Here is an 18,942-nt window from a genome sequence, read left to right on the forward strand (position 1 = left end):
ATAAACCTTAATTGAAGATTGTAAGTTCCTGGATTTTACAGAAAAGTCAGAATCAGTTGTATTCTCTGAAGTTTACTTTTTCTTCACTCCTCTCAAAGTTCAGTGCTGGTGTTCTACTACTTGAGCCACCACTCCACTGTCACATTTTGCTGGTTCATTAATGATAATCGTTTCATACTGCTGGTCTGGCTTCGAACCCCAATCCTCAGATCTCAATCTACTAAGTAGCTAGGATTGCAGGCATGAGTCAGCAGTACCTGGCCTCAAAGTACATTAAAAGTCATGGTTAAACGTTTGTGAGCTAAATGTTGCCCTGTACTCCAGCAAGATTACAATAGCAATAACATGAGGTGTGTATTCTCTTTCATTTCATGAAATATAATTTTTAAATCAAACAGAATTATTAAGTGAAGAATAATACAGTGAAGAAGCTGGTCAATTCCACTAATTATGCAAGGAGAAAATGCAGGCTCCGAGTGGTAGAGAAACTTGGAAAGCACAACACAGCCCAGAAGTGTAGACCTCTTTCCCTCCACTGGGCCACAACTCCTCCAGCTGGCATGTGAACAAAGAAAATCATTGTCTCCCAGGGTGCTGGTGGCTTATGTCTGTAATCCTAGATTCTCAGGAGGCTGAGGTCACCAGGCAGGAAAGGCTATGAGACTTATTTCCAAGTAAGTACCAAAAAAAAAAAAAAAATCTGAAAGTGGGTCTGTGGCTCAAGTGGCACAGTGCTGACCTTGAGCAAAAGGAGCCGTGACATCCTTCAGTCCCAGAGTTCAAGCCCCAGGACTGGCAAAGAAAATTTTTTTTTAATGAAAAGAAAAAACAGAAAGAAAGTCATTTTTTTCTTATTCCCTCCCTGCCTCTCTCTGCAGCCAAGGAGGGGAAAAGGTCTTAGAGAGAGAAAAGATGGAGCTGTGGGATCTGTTGTACTCCAGGTACATTATGGGCTAGGCCTGGACAAAAGGAGGAGGATGCACTTCAGAAGGAGGCCAGATTTCTAGGGCAGAGTGCCTCCAAATCCCCTCCAACATCCCGGTGCCCTGGTGTCTGTGTGCTAAAGGATGAAGCATAGAAAGGGACTTTTTTTTTTTTTTTTTTTTTTGCCACTCTGTATGGAGGGCACAGCTGCAATGGCCACCACACAATCCCCAGGAGCAACCAGGCACAGGGCCAGCTCCTCTGAGAGCACTGTGCTGACTTTTCCCTTTGCACTTGGGAACAGGCATTGTCTCTCCCAGAAGTAGGGAAGAAGCTACAGAAGTTGAACACCCTTACTGCCTGGGGCTCCACGTCCATTTCCCACTGCTGGATTAACACAGAGAAACTGGGGACGAGAAGAAAGGTGTCTGAGGTCACATAGACTCTGGAGATGTCAAGGGTTGGAAGTCTTACCAAGTTCCTTTTGGCTGAAAAATGGATTTCTTATCATTTTAAGAAAACTGAGAAACCAGCAGTACAAAATAGCAATGAGCAGAATCATTTTACCTGTAGTAGCTTAAAGCCTTATATAAGAAGATGAGAAATACATTAAAACAAAATTTTAATTTGGTAATTTGTACAGATAAAATATTTCCTAGGGGAGGAAAACTTAAGGCTGTTATCTACAATGTGTACTTACCTTTGAATTTCTTATTGAAATGCTCTTCATACATCCTTAGTACACATAAAATTTCAAAGGAATTCTATGTTATCTTCAAGATATTTTTATAGATGAAAAGAAAAAAATTTGTAGTTGGATAAATCTTAATAAATGAATGACAAAAAAGACATGTAAAGCTAAGATGATTTATTAAAAACTATCCTTTACCTTCATGACAAAGTTTAGACAAAGTTATATAAATACCCTGTGAGTAGTTCTTAACCCAGACAGCTATCTAGCCTTTTAAAAATGTATTTATTTATTTGTCTAGTCTGAGCATTCTGCTCAGCTCAGATCTTGTATCCTGTCTATCTGAGGTATGAGCACAGAAAGTCTGGAAGGTAGAGGAGCAGTCTAGGCCATGTGTCCTGTTTATCCAAGCCCACTGGACAATCATTTATTGAGCCCACATTACTAAGGTGGGGAAAATATAGATATCAAACTTCAAGGAGCAGGCCAAAGTCATAGGTACATCCAGCAGCAAGTAGACTCTGAGCCAGGGTCTTCTGCTTCTAGTCACATGGGTCATGCTACCTCCAATTAGGACCAGCTTGAGGCTGGAAGCAAAGGCCCAGGGCTTTCCTTGGACAGCTGGACCTTTGGCAACCCAGGCATCTTCAGGCATTAAGCAGTCTGCTAGGCCCTGAGCTTCCCACTCCTTCAGGTACTGATGTTCCTGAAGCCTAAAGAGAAGCTTATACATATTTATCAAGAGAGTGGAGCTCATGCCTGAGAATGTTGTGACAGTTGAAGTAACACACAAGGCAGAAATTGCTTCCACGGAATGAGAAGACATCTTTTCTCTGCGTGGCATCTCTTCCTGCAATGTCATTTCCTGCAGAGGTGGCAGCGAAGACAAGGGGAAAAGAACAAACTAGCATGGCTGTTTATAATGAACACATTGATGAGCTCGGCACAAGTAAATAAAGTGCAAAATGGTAGGAAATTGCTTTGGAAAAAATCCACAGGTTGGCCACAAAGGCTGCCTCTGCCTGAAAGCCAAGGCCATAAATGTAATGAAGACTGACTAAAAGACAAGGATGAGGAGGAGTCTAAGTGCTGAGCGGTGACAGATGTAACAAGAACATGCACAACACAATGGTAATTCTCTGAATTCCTCTGAGCTGACACTACAATCCTTTCCATTCTATGTTTTTGGGGGGAAACGGGGGCTTCCTAAAAAGAACAAAAGGTTAACAGAAAAAAAAATTCTCTGCTAGACTGAAATCCTAGGTTTGCCTAATCATGAACAGTTGTGATTATTCCCAGACTTGGGCTATTTTTCAAGTATTGCTAAACCCAAAGAGGCAGGAAAGGTAGAGGAATGGATCTAAAACTCTTGAATTTGATCCAGGTGCTGGTGGATCACACGTGTAATCCTAGCTGAGGACTGAAGCAGAGCCTTGAATGGAAAATCTCAGGGACATTGCAGCTCTGAGTTCAAGCCTCAGGACTGGCACAAAAAAAAAAACACAAAACACTTGAGTTTGTATGAAGCTGAAGGAATGTAAGCAACCAGCCCAACATCTGCTAATAGCTCAAATGGCTCCCAGCAACCCACTAGTCAGAGCTTCTTTGGATCATCCTGCCAAAGTAAGTTATGCCAGGAAATGCATTAGGTGCTGGCTTCATACTGTATGTATATCTATAACTGCACTCGGATCAGTCCATGTATTAGATGATCTCAATGAATCCAGATGAGAAAGGGCCACCATCCTCCAATATACTGTGAAACTTACAAGGTCTCACAGTATTGCTCTCTTATTAAAGAAGTCTCTGGAAGCTTGCTTCTCTCTGTGCTATTTGTCACAAGGATATGTAGTTGTAAGTACATGAAAAAGCTGTACAGTACAATATGAGGTAGAAAACATGCAACGTGCAGTACAATGTGAGGTAGAAAATATACAATATCACATAAATGCATGTATGCAAGTATACACATATGCACAGAAACATACACACATTTGCACAGAAACTTGCACACACTCAAATTTCTGAAAGATATATGATAAACCTATTTCTTGCTGTAACAATGGACACAGGAACTGTTACTGTTTATCAGCCAGACATGTGTGCAATTCAGCAATAAATATGTAAGGCCTAGAGCAATGACCTGAAAAAGCACTATTTCCAAAGATGTAATTTATGATTGTATTATAAATTATGACATAATTTAGACTTGGCTAAAAAGGGACACATAATTAGGCTCCTGAAACACACACACACACACACACACACACACACACACACACACACACACAATTCTATATACTTCCTCAAAAAAGGGTAATTGTTCACATAAAGACATAAAGATAGTAAGACATTTAATATAAAAGTCATACTTTCAACTAGAAATGGAAATAGAATGTAATTCATTAATAACATATTTATGAGGCTATTGACTATTCTTTTTGCCCAATTAGTAGCCATCACACCAAACTAACCTGGATTAAATACCAAGAAAATGAGATCAAAAGTTGATCAGATTACAATAGTGAAATAATAACCAGAGACCTATAAATATAATATTTATGTCAATAAAGCTTTTTTGCACTTGATGAGATTGAATAATTTTTATGTTATCTTAAAGTTTTATATCAAGAGTTTCTCCAGAATAACTGGATCATTGCATAGAAATATTTAGCTAACATTTGTTCTGCTACTACTATGTAAAAATTAATCATTATATGAATTTGGGGGCTCTTCTGTGATCTGAATGTTGTTACTCCAAACCCTGAATCCATGTCAAAAGCAAATCCCCAAGCAATGATATTAAAAAAATGGGGTCTTATTTTAGAGGTGAATACTGCCCTTATGAAAGATACCTGAGGGTCTTACTCATCCCTTCCGTCAAGTGAAGGCACATCATCAAGCTACCATCTGGATGAAGGACATGGGTCAGTGGAAAAGTGCTTGCCAAGGATGTGCAAGACTTTGGATTCAATCTGCAGTGCCAGAAAACAAAAAGTTACCATTTATGAGATATAGGCCCACTGATATCAGAAATCAAAGCTGAACTGGATCATGATAGCCCAACATTTTTCATAGGCATATGTAGAATAATTCTATCATGGCAGCTAAGATGCCAAATCATAATGAATACTTTTGTGTGTTCTCTCTTAGACTGTAAACCTCTTACAGGAACAGTCTGTAATTTATTTGCCTTTATATTCTCAAGGCTCAGCATAACACATGGAACTTTATAGGTTGATGATGAATACAAAAACTGAAAAAGATTGGAGTAAGGATCAGAGTAGGAATCCTTCATGCTCTGCTGCCCAGTACCTGAGTGACCTAACCCAAGAACAGCAAACATTGTGAACCCAAACTTCCTATTTTTCTTAATAGAAGGGTTGGATTGGAGTGTGTGTGTGTGTGTGTGTGTGTGTGTGTGTGTGTGTGTATCCAGACAGACAGACTGACAGATAGATATGGATGGGCATGGGAATGGGAATGGTCAAGGGCTTGCCTTGTCTGTGTAAAGTCCTGGGTTCAATACTCAGTACCAAAATAAAGAAAATTGTTTTGAACATCTCCAAATATAAGTCAATGGCTTAGTGCTTTACACACACCTCAATATTCCTCACAACAGTCTTGAAACATAGGTATTATTTATTCCTGTTTAGTAGATAAGGAAAGCAACACCAAAATTTTAGGTCATTTCTTCACTCAGTTAAGAAACTTGCTTAATTACCATCCCAGCATCTCAGGAACAGAGGCAGAAAGATCCCTAGTTATTAACCAGCCAGATCAACATTGTCAGAAAAGAAAAAGAAGAGGAGAGAGATCTGCCTAAGACTGCACAGATACTAAGAATTGAGTTAGGATTCATGCACTGATCTGTGTTGCTCTGAAGACCATACTATATCCTAAGATGCTACAGTAAAATATGCTGACATGGTGCAGGCTCAAGTATTAGATTGTTCATCCACATTTTTGTAACAGCATATCATATTTATTCTATAATACATTCTGCTACTTAGCATTACATTTTCCAATTCATTTATGTTGGTTATGTTTGTTTTAACTGCTATCCAGTATTCCATCATTTTACAAAATGGCAAGATTTATTTCCCATGTATCAACATTAAGTTATTGAATTATTTCCTGGTCTGCCCATCTACATTTGCTTTGAGTGCATTTTCTGTCCACATTTTTATACAAAATTTCCATGTTGTCTAAGAATGGTAATAATCCAACTGTTCTGTTCTACAAAATATCTTAATGATACCACTTATTAAAAAACCCACTCAAGATCCTGCTGATAAGTCCTCCCCTAGGCCAAACCACAACTGGCATATAGACTCATATCAAATCTCAGGTAGATGGAATCTCTATTAGTAGTATATGTTGTGAATGATCACATTATTCAAGTGTGGAGGTCATTGAAGAAGACAGGTAGATACCTGTAGGAAGTTTCTCTGTCATAGATGGGAGAAGCCAATGGTAAGCTCAAAGACAGCCAGTTTTCTGAATAATACTTCAGTGTGTGTGCATGCACATTACTGTTTACACTAAGTCATTCTCTAATGGAAATAAAAACTAAATACAAAATGGATCCTTTAGCATTGAGAAAAATCCTTAATTCATGTCCTGTCATCAGCACATAATTGGATAAAATGCTCAGACCTTCCACTTTATCTTCATGGACTTTGTCTAAAATCTCTTTAAAGCATGTGTGCATTTTTTTTTTTTTTGGTCAGTTGTGAGGCTTGAACTCTGGGCCTGGGCACCGTCCCTGAGCTCTTCAGCTCAAGACTAGTGTTCTACCACTTTGAGGCACAGCACCACTTCTGGTTTGCTGGTGGTTAAATGGAGGTAAGTCTCACACTGACTTTCCTTCCTGGGCTGGCTTTGAACCACAATCCTCAAATCTCAGCCTCCTAAGTAGCTAGGATTACAGGGGTGAGTCACCAGAGCCTGGCTTATGTGTGCATTTGTTTTATTAGCTTTCAAAATTATATGGTGGGGAGGATGTTTGGTAAAAAAACAAATACCAACATCTTCTCAGAGATGATCTCTGGGAATTGGGATTATAATAATCTTTCATTTTTCTATTGTCCTTTTTGGCATCTACAATGAGCAGGTACTGTTTTTGTAATTTAAAAAAAAGTCAACTACAAAAATCAGTCTTTCACAGTAACTTCAAATTTGCTGTTACATAAATTTTACAAAAAGCAATATGCATGATATATCAGATATTTTAGATTTGTTTGGCCCTGGGTACATTAGCAAGTCATAGCACTGGAAAATAAAGTTTATTCAGATGTTCAGATGTTATCCAATATCTGGGCTTGAATGAGTATCTAGGGATTGACAATATCTTACCAGATTGTCACGTTGTATTGAGTCACAAAATGCCTTTAATTCAGTGTCACCTCAAAAGTATACTCAAACCTTTGGCACAGGGGGTGCTATCAGCCCTTCAGGGAAATGTTCTAATCCTTCAACACAAAGGTTTTAGGTCATTTTCTTCATCCAGTTCCACATCACCTCTTAATGTTGACAGAAAAAAAAGAAAAATCCTCACCAAAATGTTGGCAAGCATTCTAGGACTGATGCTGCCAAAGAGGCCTCTGTGTGTTGATCATTCCCACTTCTCCTCTGCTAACACATCAGGCCATCAAGAGAAAGTTCCTCCATGTAAATCACAAACATGTTTTCTCAGAATCTGGCTCCTTTTATGAGTAAATGGAAGAGCACTTACCCTGGAATTACCTCTGCCTGAGAACTAATTCTGTCGAGTCTTAACAAACCTATGGATCAAATCTTACCCTTGCCCTTCTCCCTCCCCACCTCTCACCCCCAGGACTTGTTTTTATATGATTCACAAATATTTAAATTGCTGGATTAAAAAGCAAAAGTCAGCAAGAAAAATATTTCAGGATATGTAAAAGTTATATAAAATTCAAATGCAAAAGGCAAATTTTTTGGAAGCAGTCTACTCAGTCAATTATAATTGTCTGTGGATGCCTCAGTGATTTGCAAGATCTGAGTAGTTATAACAGAGCCCTTCTATAATGAGGGGATGGTGACACCCAAAAGTTCATTTCTATCCAGAACATTATAATGTGCCTTGATTTAGATGCAAGGTCATTGCAGATAAAACTGAGTTTGAATGATGTCATGGTAGACAAAGATGAGCCCCAAATTCAAAATCTGGTGTACAAAGAGGAAAGAGCCACGTGGGGATGGTGGTTAGACTGGAGAGGGAACTGGACTGGTTAGGGGCAGGGAAGCCAGGTGCCTAAAAGCACTAGCAACCACAGAAGCTAGGAAAGAGACTGTGTTTTTTGCTTCCTCAGCGCCTTCAGAAGTATGAGAGAAGACATAGCTGTTGTTTGAACTCACCTAGTTAGTAGTTTATGGCCACAAGTGCCTAGGACACTGATGTACCTACAGAATCTAAAAGATGAGGCACTCAATACAAAAACATGGCTTACAGATGATGCAGAGGATTGTGCCCTAGATGAAAACTCACAAGGGGTAATTTACTCCCAATCAACTCACCCTGGAAATGCGGAGCCTAATGAGGGCATGATAACCCTAAAAGACTACAGGGAAGTCACTGAAGACAGAGTTCTCACAACATGTGTCTCAGTTAACATACTTTTTCTTTTGGTAAGAGCAATAACTGGGATGAAACTCAATGGTTAGTACTCTACCACTTAAGCTATGCCTCCAGCCATTTTTGCTTTAGTTATTTTTCAGATAGGATCTCACTTGTTTTGTTCCATATTAGCTCAAGATCATAATCCATCCTACCTATGCCACTTTCAGAGCTAGGATAACAATCATGAACCACTGTGCCCTGCTTATTCATTAAGATGTAGTCTTGTCTCTCTTAACTTCTTTGCCTGGGCTGGTCTTAAACCCTGATCCTCATGATCTTCACCTCCTAAGTAGCTAGGATTCGTGGCATGCACTAATATGAATAGCTTCCAGTTTTTCTTAATATTATGGAAGTAAAGGATGCTAATTACTTACCTTATTAGGTTGCATTGGAGGAATTTCAATAATGGAATTTTCACTTAAAAGTTAAGGAACACCTTGGTGTTCTGTTATCCATAAAAATAACAGGAAATCTCTGTCATTGCACATGAGACTAAGAACCAATGGAAGATTGGAAGGTAGTACCTGATTGTCAGTAACTATAACTAAGACTGAATCTTGTTCTAGTGAGCACTGTTGCCACGGCTACAGAATCTAACAGAGGAACTTTAAACATCTTTAAACTCAGGGTCACTCAACAAAATGCACCAACTAGTTAGTGGAACATTCATTTTATTAATAACTAGGATTGAAGATGATTTAGTGTTTAGATGAATTGCTGCTACATTTGATTGCAGGACGCCCGATTGTTAGTACTCTACTGGATGTAAGAACAGAATCTGACTAAGTGCTGGTAGCACATGGCTGTCATTCTACCTACTCAGGAGGCTGAGATCTGAGGATCAATGTTCAAAGATAACTCAAGTAAATAAATCCAAGACTCTAATCTCCAATTAACCACCAAAAAAGCCAGAAGTGAAGATATGGCTCAAGGGGTAGAATGCCAGCCTTGAGTGGAAAAACCAAGCAAAAGTAGAAGGCTCTGAGTTCAAGACTCAGTACTAGAACATTTTTTAAAAAAGCAATCTGGAAAGATAATAAATGAAATGATTTTTTAATTTTTATTTATTTTTTTTACCAGTCCTGGGGCTTGAACTCAGGGCCTGTACACTGAAATTATTTTTTTAAAGAAACACAAATTAATAAAATGAATCCTCCTCAGCAAGTACCACTAGCAGCCTGATTTTATTTGACTCACATAGATTTTTGCTCTCAGCCTAGTCAGGTGAAAAGAAAGACCTAGCTAGTAAGAGAAAGATGAAACAAACATTGTGTATAATTGTAATGATGCTGGTTATAGATGTCTGGGAACCCTGTGGCCTGGATACTAAACAACACCAAAGGAAACTTCTATTTCAGTTAAGAACCAAATTATAATTTGTCTTGCATGCCAGGGGCACTTCAAAGACTTTGCTGATTCCTATATAAGCCACTATGATTTTTCAAGTAGAGCTGAAGGTTCAAATTTGGGTTGATGAGGCCCTTGCTTCTTCTTGGCTGAGACAGAAACAGGACTGCCAAGCAGCCAAGTTACACTGTGCATAGCTCCCTTCCAAAAGTTCTTTAGTGGAGCAGATATGGGTCAGCCAAGGAGGCTTCAATTCCTTCGTAGAGAGCTGGGGCGGGGCAGGCTGAGATGGCTGCTTCCAGCCCCTGTGGCTGGGCACCAACCCTGGTGGTTCTCACTACTCTTGCAGGCTGACTCCTACCAGAGAGAAGATGGAAGACTTGTCTAGTGGAACTCGGTGGCTTCATATGAGCCCCACCAAGGCAAGCAGCAGTCAAGACACTGACTCACATGTCATGGTTTGAAATGTGTACAGCACTGTCTGGGACTAGCAAAGCCAGGAACGGGAAGGATGCTGAAGGCAAGCAAAGCCAACATCTTCCCAGGATCCATTCCACCAGAAGAGAACCAATTGCATCCAAATTAGGAGAAAAAGATATTCTTTGAAAGACAAAATACTGTATGTTTTCTCTCCTCTGTGGAAGCTAGATGGAAAGAAAACAAATAGTCATGGTCATAAATAGGGGACTATTGGTCGAGGGACAGCATGAAGAAGGAGCCAGGAAAGAGAGAGTGAGGGAGGATTATGATCAAGTACAGAAATGATTGGAAAGGTCATATTACAACCTATTTTTCAAAACTTGCAGAAAGATATGAGTAACAGAAGAGATGAATATGACAAAGTATATTATGTGCATGTACAGAAACCTCACAAGGAAGCGCTTCCATATTATCCGATTACTATGCACTAGTAAAAACATGGGGAAAATTCTGTGAGTCTTATATGAATATTGACATAATATTTTACTGAAGGTCCAGGTCCAATGGCCCAAAAGTATAATCCCAGCTACTCACAAGACAAACATTGAGAAGATCATAGTTAGAGACCTGTCCTGGGGAAAAAAAAAGTCCAAATGAGTGAGACCATATCTGGCCAAACAAGTCAGGTGTAATGAAAAGTGCCTGTGGGCTCAGCTGCATAGCATTCACAGACAGGAGGCTTATGGTCCAAGGCTGGACTAGGCAAAACAGTGAAACTCAACCCCCAAAACACCTAACACAAATGATAGGCTGGAAGTGTGACCGAAGAGGCACAGTGCCAGCCAAGAACATGCAAGGTCCTGATATTCAAACCCCAGAAATCTGGAAAGGGGAAAGAGAGGTAAGGCCTCCAGTGGAAAGGGTAGGTCTACAGACATTGGAAACATATATGGAGTTGGAGAAAGGTAACCCCTTCATACAGCTAATTGTTGGTATTTTTTTAAATGTGGGAGATACTATTAAACAAAATATAAATAATTTAAAATTTTCATTTCGCAACCCTACTAAATATTAGTGCTAATCTCAATTATAATGAAGTCATGCTTTTTGGATCTTTAATAAAATACAAAACTTACTCTTAAGATGATCTTTTATGGCTTAATTTTGTAGATAAAGGTTGAAATGAATGCTTTCCATTTTTTGTTGAAGTTGCAGTTATGTAAAAACCTTTACAGACATATTAGGTTCAAAATAAAAGCCCCAATTTTTTGTCAATGCAACATTTACTTGGAATATTCATAAAATTTGACATGTTTAAAGAACTTTAAGAATTTGTTGTCCCAATCTCTTATATTCCAAAGCCTCTAATTTTAGGCAATATTTCCCTGGCTCAGATTCCTTCCTGAACACTAGGCTCTATTAAAACAGAGAAGGAGCAAAGGAGAGGAGAGCAGGGTAGACACTATCCTGTTGTGAGAGGAGCCCTAGGTCCAGATCTTGGATTCTAACTGAAGGTCTGATGTTAACTAAGTACACGGGCAAATGACTTGAAGTATCTATAATTTCCTCCTCTATGTGACACGTATAAAAGTAACCCTGATAACAACAACAGGAAGCCCAGCACCAGTCGCTCAGGCCTGTAATCCTAGCTACTTTAGAGGCTGATATCTAAAGATCGTGGTTCAAAGCCAGTCCAGGAAGTGAAGGCCCCAGGAGACTTACCTCCAGTGAAACACTCAAAAACCAGAAGTGGGGCTGGGAATATGGCCTAGTGGTAAAAGTGCTTGTCTCTTATACATGAAGCCCTGGGTTCGATTCCTCAGTACCACATATATAGAAAAAGCCAGAGGTGGTGCTGTGGCTCAAGTGGCAGAGTGCTAGCCTTGAGCAAAAAGAGGCCAGGGACAGTGCTCAGGCCCTGAGTTCAAGCCCCATTACTGGCAAAAAAAAAAAAAAAACCAGAAGTGGTGCTGTGGCTCAAGTGGTAGAGTGCTAGCCTTGAGCAAAAAGAAGCCAGCGATGGTGCTCAGGCTCCAAGTCCAAGCCCCAGGACAAGCAATAATAATAATAATAATAATAAAGATGCATTGTATTGACAAACTACTTTGTCATGTGGCACCTCCTTTGTATTACTACTTAAAGATAATTTTTTTTTTTTTTTTTTTGGCCAGTCCTGGGCCTTGGACTCAGGGCCTGAGCACTGTCCCTGGCTTCTTCCCGCTCAAGGCTAGCACTCTGCCACTTGAGCCACAGTGCCACTTCTGGCCGTTTTCTGTATATGTGGTGCTGGGGAATCGAACCCAGGGCCTCATGTATACGAGGCAAGCTCTCTTGCCACTAGGCCATATCCCCAGCCCTAAAGATAATTTTTAAAATAAAAAAATAATACAAGCACTGAGTGTCTTAGTACATACCATGATCATTTATCAACTTTTAAATCTGTTCTTCAATGTAAGGATGAGGTTTTTGTCTTTTTCTTAGAGGATGCAGCCCCATTGCAACAGTCTTGCCTGTTCTGTTCACGCACTGTGGCTGCATGATCTGTTTAAACTTGCTGTCTGATCATCTATCGTGTTCTGAAGGTTCCTTCTCCTGAAGGGGAAGGGGCACTTTTAAACCCAGTTACCAGGCACTTGATAATACTTCTGCCTCATAGATGGCAAGCAATCTAGATAATTTGTGTCCCCTTTGGTATCTCTCTCAGAGAAATCAAACTCATACCTCCCACTTGTTAGGAATCTTAAGAAACACATTGAATCCTAAGATGCTCTGAAAGCTGGGAACTTGCCAGAAAACATTGTTTGGAAAACTAATATATAGTTTCTCTTCAACAAATCCCAAAGATATTTGGTATGTCCATTCCCTTCCGCTTCCCTCTTATCCTTTGGAGTCAGATTTACAATCATGTAATAAGAACTTCCTGCATGCAGGTCCTTAGAACAAATCTCAAAATAGTTCTAGAAAATAAAAATGCTATTAACCTAGTTCTCAGAGGAGGAAGACCATCTAACATCCAGGCTACCAATAAGAAAAAAGAAAATAGAGCCTGAACCAAAGCTGAGAGTTTTTTCATTCCAAAACTCTCATCTATTGCTCCACACAAAGCCCCCTGCCCTGTACTTAATCAAGTTTCAAATATCCTTATGATAAATAATATTTGGATAGTTATAGTTGTTACAATTGTTATAATTGCAACAAAATTGAAACAAATTATAAATTATCTTGTTGACAGCCAATTTTTATAAGATTGGAGGTAAAGCAAATCTGCAAAATTAGAATTTGCACATATGTAACTAAATATTGCCCAAAGACATTCAGAGTGTACACACATATCTGCTAACAAGATTTTCAGTTAGGGGCTGGGAATATGGCCTAGTGGCAAGAGTGCTTGCCTCCTACACATGAAGCTCTTGGTTCGATTCCCCAGCACCACATATATGGAAAATGGCCAGAAGGGGTGCTGTGGCTCAGGTGGCAGAGTGCTAGCCTTGAGCAGGAAGAAGCCAGGGAGGGTGCTCAGGCCCTGAGTCCAAGGCCCAGGACTGGCCAAAAAAAAAAAAAAGATTTTCAGTTAGTACTAAGGAAAAGAGAGAGCGAGAACCTGAAAGAAAGCATATTACTTTATCCGCATTTTCTATGAGAAGGTGGGGATTTCAAATAACCTAAATCTCTCTCTCTCTCTCTGAAACTATAGATTAAGAAAAGATAGTTATGAAGAAAAACAGGATGTAGAGAGATAGCATGTTCTTGATCATGTGAAAGTCTAAACATTAATTAAAATTGACATTAGGCAATGTCATACCACCTTTTTTCAAGAGAGAGGTAGGCTTGCTGGAAACAGACTATAACAATTTACACAAAACCATCTATTTCTACTACCAGCTTTCTCAGTGCTTTCAACAATCCCTCCTCAGCTTTTTATGAGAATTTCTCTGGGAAATCCTGCTCAAGGGAAAAGTCCCCAAAATAATTTCATACAAGACCCTTCCTTTACAAATGAGTTCCCAGCTATTGCTTCTTTTTTTCTGTTTCGCTTTCAGTTTCAAATCTATTCAGAGATTTTCTTGAATCCCTTTTCCCCCCATTCCAAGATGGTAAAATGGAAAGGAAAACTAGCACAGCACACCCGAGCAACCTTGTTATCTCAAATGGTAGCCATATCTCCTGCCTATTTGCATTCTCATCTCCACAGGAAACTTCTTACAAAGTAAGAAACTTCTTACAAGTAACAACAACTTGTAGTTAGAAGTTTCTATACTATTAATCCATCCCTTCCCCCTTTCCAGGGCAAGCTATCTACCACTGAGCACTGAGCTCCAACCTGGTCTTTTTTTTTTTTTTTTAACTCTTTCATTTTGAGACCTCAGTAAATTGCTCAGTCTGGCCTTAAATTTCCAATTCCCCTCCCTTCCCTTCCAGAGGGCTGGGTTGCAGGTATGCACTAATATACGTAGTCATTGTTCTCTTGACTCTTAACAACTTTTAAGATAATTTCTCCCCACATTTTTTTAACGACAGAATTGTGGTTTGGAGAAACTAAGTCAATTGTGGAAAGCCACAACACAGCAGACAAGGTTGAAATGATGATTCAAACTGCAGAGTCCTGAGCTGGGCACCAGTGGCCCATACCACGAATTCTAGCTACTCAGAAATCTGATATCTGAAATCTGATATCACAGACCAAAGCCAGCCCAGGCAGGAAAGTTTGTGACACTTTTCACTGAACTACCAAAAAAAGAGGCAGGAATGTAGCCGTGGCTCAAATAGTAGAGGACTAGCCTTGAGCAAAATTGCTCAGGTCCAGCTACCAGGCCCTGAGTTCAAGCCCCCAAAACAACACAAAATAATAAGCCATTAATAAGAATAAACCATTAATAAGAATCATCCTACTAAAATACAACTGCAAAGAATTGATACCTTTTCTTTCTCTTTTTCCTTTTAAACAAAAAAGGCTGTGTTTAATTGTATATCTAGGCATGGAAGTGCCTTGAAACTATGTGGCTAGTGAGGCCAGTCCCCAAAGCATTATTTCTCAAATTGTCTTGAAGATTAGTGCTAGTCTTATTGGTGCCTTGATAAAGTGATCATTCCAAAGGATAATTACTAACTCTTGTGAGTTCAGATACAATGACAGTGAGCGGACATATCCTTGCCTTCTCAGTATACCAGAGGCAAGAATTATATGTATATAGTCATATAATTACATAAACATCATTAATCATGAAATAATTCTGAGAAATGGTCTGTCCTTAAGAAAGACTTTTTAAAAAAGCTATAGCTCAAACAAAATAAGAACGTATTTGCCCATATTATACAAGTAATTTTTAATTTCCTCCCCTCCCCCCTCAGATTGAAGATATTAGTAAACACAAGAGCTAGTGAGAGTCAAATTTCTTTCCAAAAACAATGATGACATCTAAAACTCAGAAATGCTTTGTTGTGCTTATTATTGGATATTTTTTAAATATTGGAATTTTTAAGATATAGATTTTGTAAATGAAAAGTTGCAGACATTTTTTCAATCTGGTGAAAAGAATCTAAAGTTGGATGAAATTACTATCTTTTTATTTATTTAATTATTGGCCACTGTATGGTTCAAACTCACTCAAGTACTCAGGATAGGTAAAACAGTGCTAATGTTGTGGGGGAAAAATGCTTCTGAAAAGGAGGAAAGGAGGTAAACTTGTCTACACAATCAGAAGTAAATTACTTCACAACTGTCATTTCTTCTTTCCCTCTCAGGGGACATCTTGATGTAATGTTGCTGATGCAACTGTAGCTGGGGTTAAGTCAGACAAACTTAAAACACTGAGAGGGCAATGAAAAGTTCAAATGAAGACTTCCAAATTTGAACGGATTTCAAAGAAGGAAGACTAGAAGATAGAAGCTGCCTCTCTAAATGGCTTTAAATTATGGAATATCTTGAACAAGTTCTTCAATCTTCTCTTTGTAAAGTATGTTTTCTACAGCTATAAAAAAAAAACTATGTTTTTATTAGTTCTAGAACTAGAGCAAACATAAAAGAATTATAGCAAAGAGTTTAATAAATGAGCCACAGCTCCACTTCTGGCTTTTTGCTCAGATAAGAGTCTCACAGATTTTCCTGCCTTGACTGGCTTTGAACCATGATCCTCAGACTTCAACCTTCTGAGTAGCTATAATTACAGGCACAAGCCACTGGCTCCCAGTTTAGAGTTACAATTATTTCACTTCCATATACTTGGAAATTTTTGTAATTGATGCCTGAATTTACTGAAGGCACTAAACAAAATTATATACACACAAAAGTGCTTTCAATTTTTAAATGGCAAAGTGTTTATACCCACAATGGAAAATGTAGGTTCAATTCCAACAGGAAAATATTGTATTTTCATCATTCCTCATGTCCTACAGAGAGGATTCCTTATCATCTCCCCACAGTGCCACTGTCAAGGGCTGTACCTTCTCAAACTTTTACTTTGTTTACTTTGTTGTTGTTGTTGTTGTTGTTTTGTGTGTGTGTGTGTGTGTGTGTGTGTGTGTGTGTGTGTGTGCTGAAACTGGGGCATGGATTCAGTGCTGGTGCACTGTTTGTTTGTTTTTTCTCTCAAGGCTGGTGCTCTACCACTTGAGCCACATCTTCACTTTCCAGAATACTTTCATGTCCAGTGTTTTGGTGGATAATTGGAAATGAGAGTGTCACAGACTTTCCTGCTTGGATTGGCTTCGAATTGAGATCCTCAGATTCCAGCCCCCTGAATAGTGGCTTTCAGGCATAAGCCACCAACGCTGGCCTTAATTTCCTCTCATTTTTGACCTTACCTACATACAAGTCACATTTCACATTTGAATTTCCTTCGCAGCTCTAACATCTCTCCCACTTCACCTACATGCTTCATTCTGCCCTGGGCAGCACCCATTCTTTTGCTCCAAGAAACGTGGAGGAAAACTCTTAGTGCCACTTGGTCATTTGGGGCTTTATTCATTGATGACAAAACTTATGCCAAACTTGGGCTTTTAATTCTATATGAAGCTATGAGTGGTGTTTTCAGAAGCAATACCTTGATCTCTCAGATTGTGTGGGTTTACTTATTTGAACATAAATTTCTATTTCATATGTAGAAATTTAACGTCATTTTAACTGTAAATATCTTCTCTCCCAAAACATGAAGTTTAATATCTTTTGGTTAAATTTAATGCTTCAGGCATTTTTGTAACCATGGAGCGAACTGGAAACATCTCATGAAATTCTTCCTCCTGGGGCACATGTTTTGCGATTGCCACAAGCCGGACTGAGAATCCAGTCTAGATCATGAACAAACAATATAAATTTAAACATGTTTTGTAGCCTGGCTAGGGACCTGATTTATGAAGAAAATTTAAGTAATGGCAACTCTTGTACCATTACTGTGGGGACTCAATAAAGTAACACAGGCAAAGTATAGTCGCCCAATGCCTGGTATAAAGCAGGTGCTTAATAAATAAATATCTATTAAGCAAAAGCCAAGCAAAGCGCTTATATGCACAAAATTTTAATAGATGACAAAGCATCATTGAGATTCATCAAACCTGGATAGCAGTCAGTGTCCTACCATGTCTACCAATGTGCTGAATTTCATAAGTACACCAAACTAGATTACCTGTGGTTTAACTTTTTGTTTTGTTTTTAATTTTGACACCTGGTCTCACAGTGTGGCTCAGGCTGACAATTCTTCAGCTTGGGCTCCCTTAATGCTAATGTTGTAGGTGTATGTTTCCTATGCCCAGCAAATATAAACTTTGAATTTGCCTCCCAAATCTTGCCATTCTAGCACTTGAGCCAGACCTCCACTTTTGGCTTTTTGTAGATAAGAGTCTCAAATCTGTCTGCGCACTCTAGCCTCAAATCAAGATCTTTAGTACTTAGCCTCCCAAGTAGCTAGGATTACATCTTTCCTTTGGAATGAAGGAAAAAAAATTACTGTAATTTTACACTTTCTAAAACCATGGAGAAGTTAAACCAAATCATCTTGGCCAAGGATTTAATTTCCTTCTTTGTATCAAAAATCATAACTCCACACATCTATTTAAAAGGGAAAAAACTAGCGCACTTTATAAAGAGTTCATGTGCACAGATCAAAAGCCTCAAGAAAATAGGATCAAAGGGTCAAACGGACTTGTTCTGAAGAACTAGGTGATGTTAACTCCATGATGGTTTTTACATTCAACTTTTCAATAGGAACCTCTCACAAGTATTCAAGCATGGGGGGAGGGGGAAGCAGGACTAAAAATAATAAAAAATAAAGTAGGAAATTTTAAAAAATCATAACTCTAAGGAACACTGGAAAGTTACCCTCTGCCTCTGCATGGCTTCCCGGTGGATTTTCTACACTCACTTTTGGCCGACCAGTTAAGAAACATGGTATAATTGAACATGGGAAAAGAGATTAGGTAACCCCATAGTGTTTGGAGCCTGATGCTTTTACTAAAAACATTGTTTTTCTTTATTCACCTGCCTCTTGTCTCTGAGGACAAAATTGAGAGGGAATTATGTCTTTTCCCCACCCCAACTCAGTTCTCCCAAAAAGCTTACATGACAAGTTTTCAGCCTATCCCTAGAGGGCAAATATTTGCAAATTCTGAGAAATGTTACAGTGGAAGAGCTCTCATTTTGAATTTCTGGAGGAAACTTTTTGTTTAACTCTTTTCCTTGCTTTCTGTTTATCATTCTGTAATCTCAAGTGCCCTCTACTCTTTGATTATCTTTTCAAATATGAAAATCTGGCATGCGTAAAGAGCAGTGAGTCAAAGTATACTTGACTTAATGGTGGTTTTGTAATGATGACCTATGTATCCGGAGGGGATCGAACATTCCAGAAGCTTAGCTCTTATTGTAGATGTGTTGTCCCCAATTCCCCAGATCAGATAAGCAGTGGTTGAGGTTTCCTAATTATGAAGG

The sequence above is a fragment of the Perognathus longimembris genome, chromosome 9, assembly GCF_023159225.1.
Source record: "Perognathus longimembris pacificus isolate PPM17 chromosome 9, ASM2315922v1, whole genome shotgun sequence".
In the NCBI taxonomy this organism is placed as follows: Eukaryota; Metazoa; Chordata; class Mammalia; order Rodentia; family Heteromyidae; genus Perognathus; species Perognathus longimembris.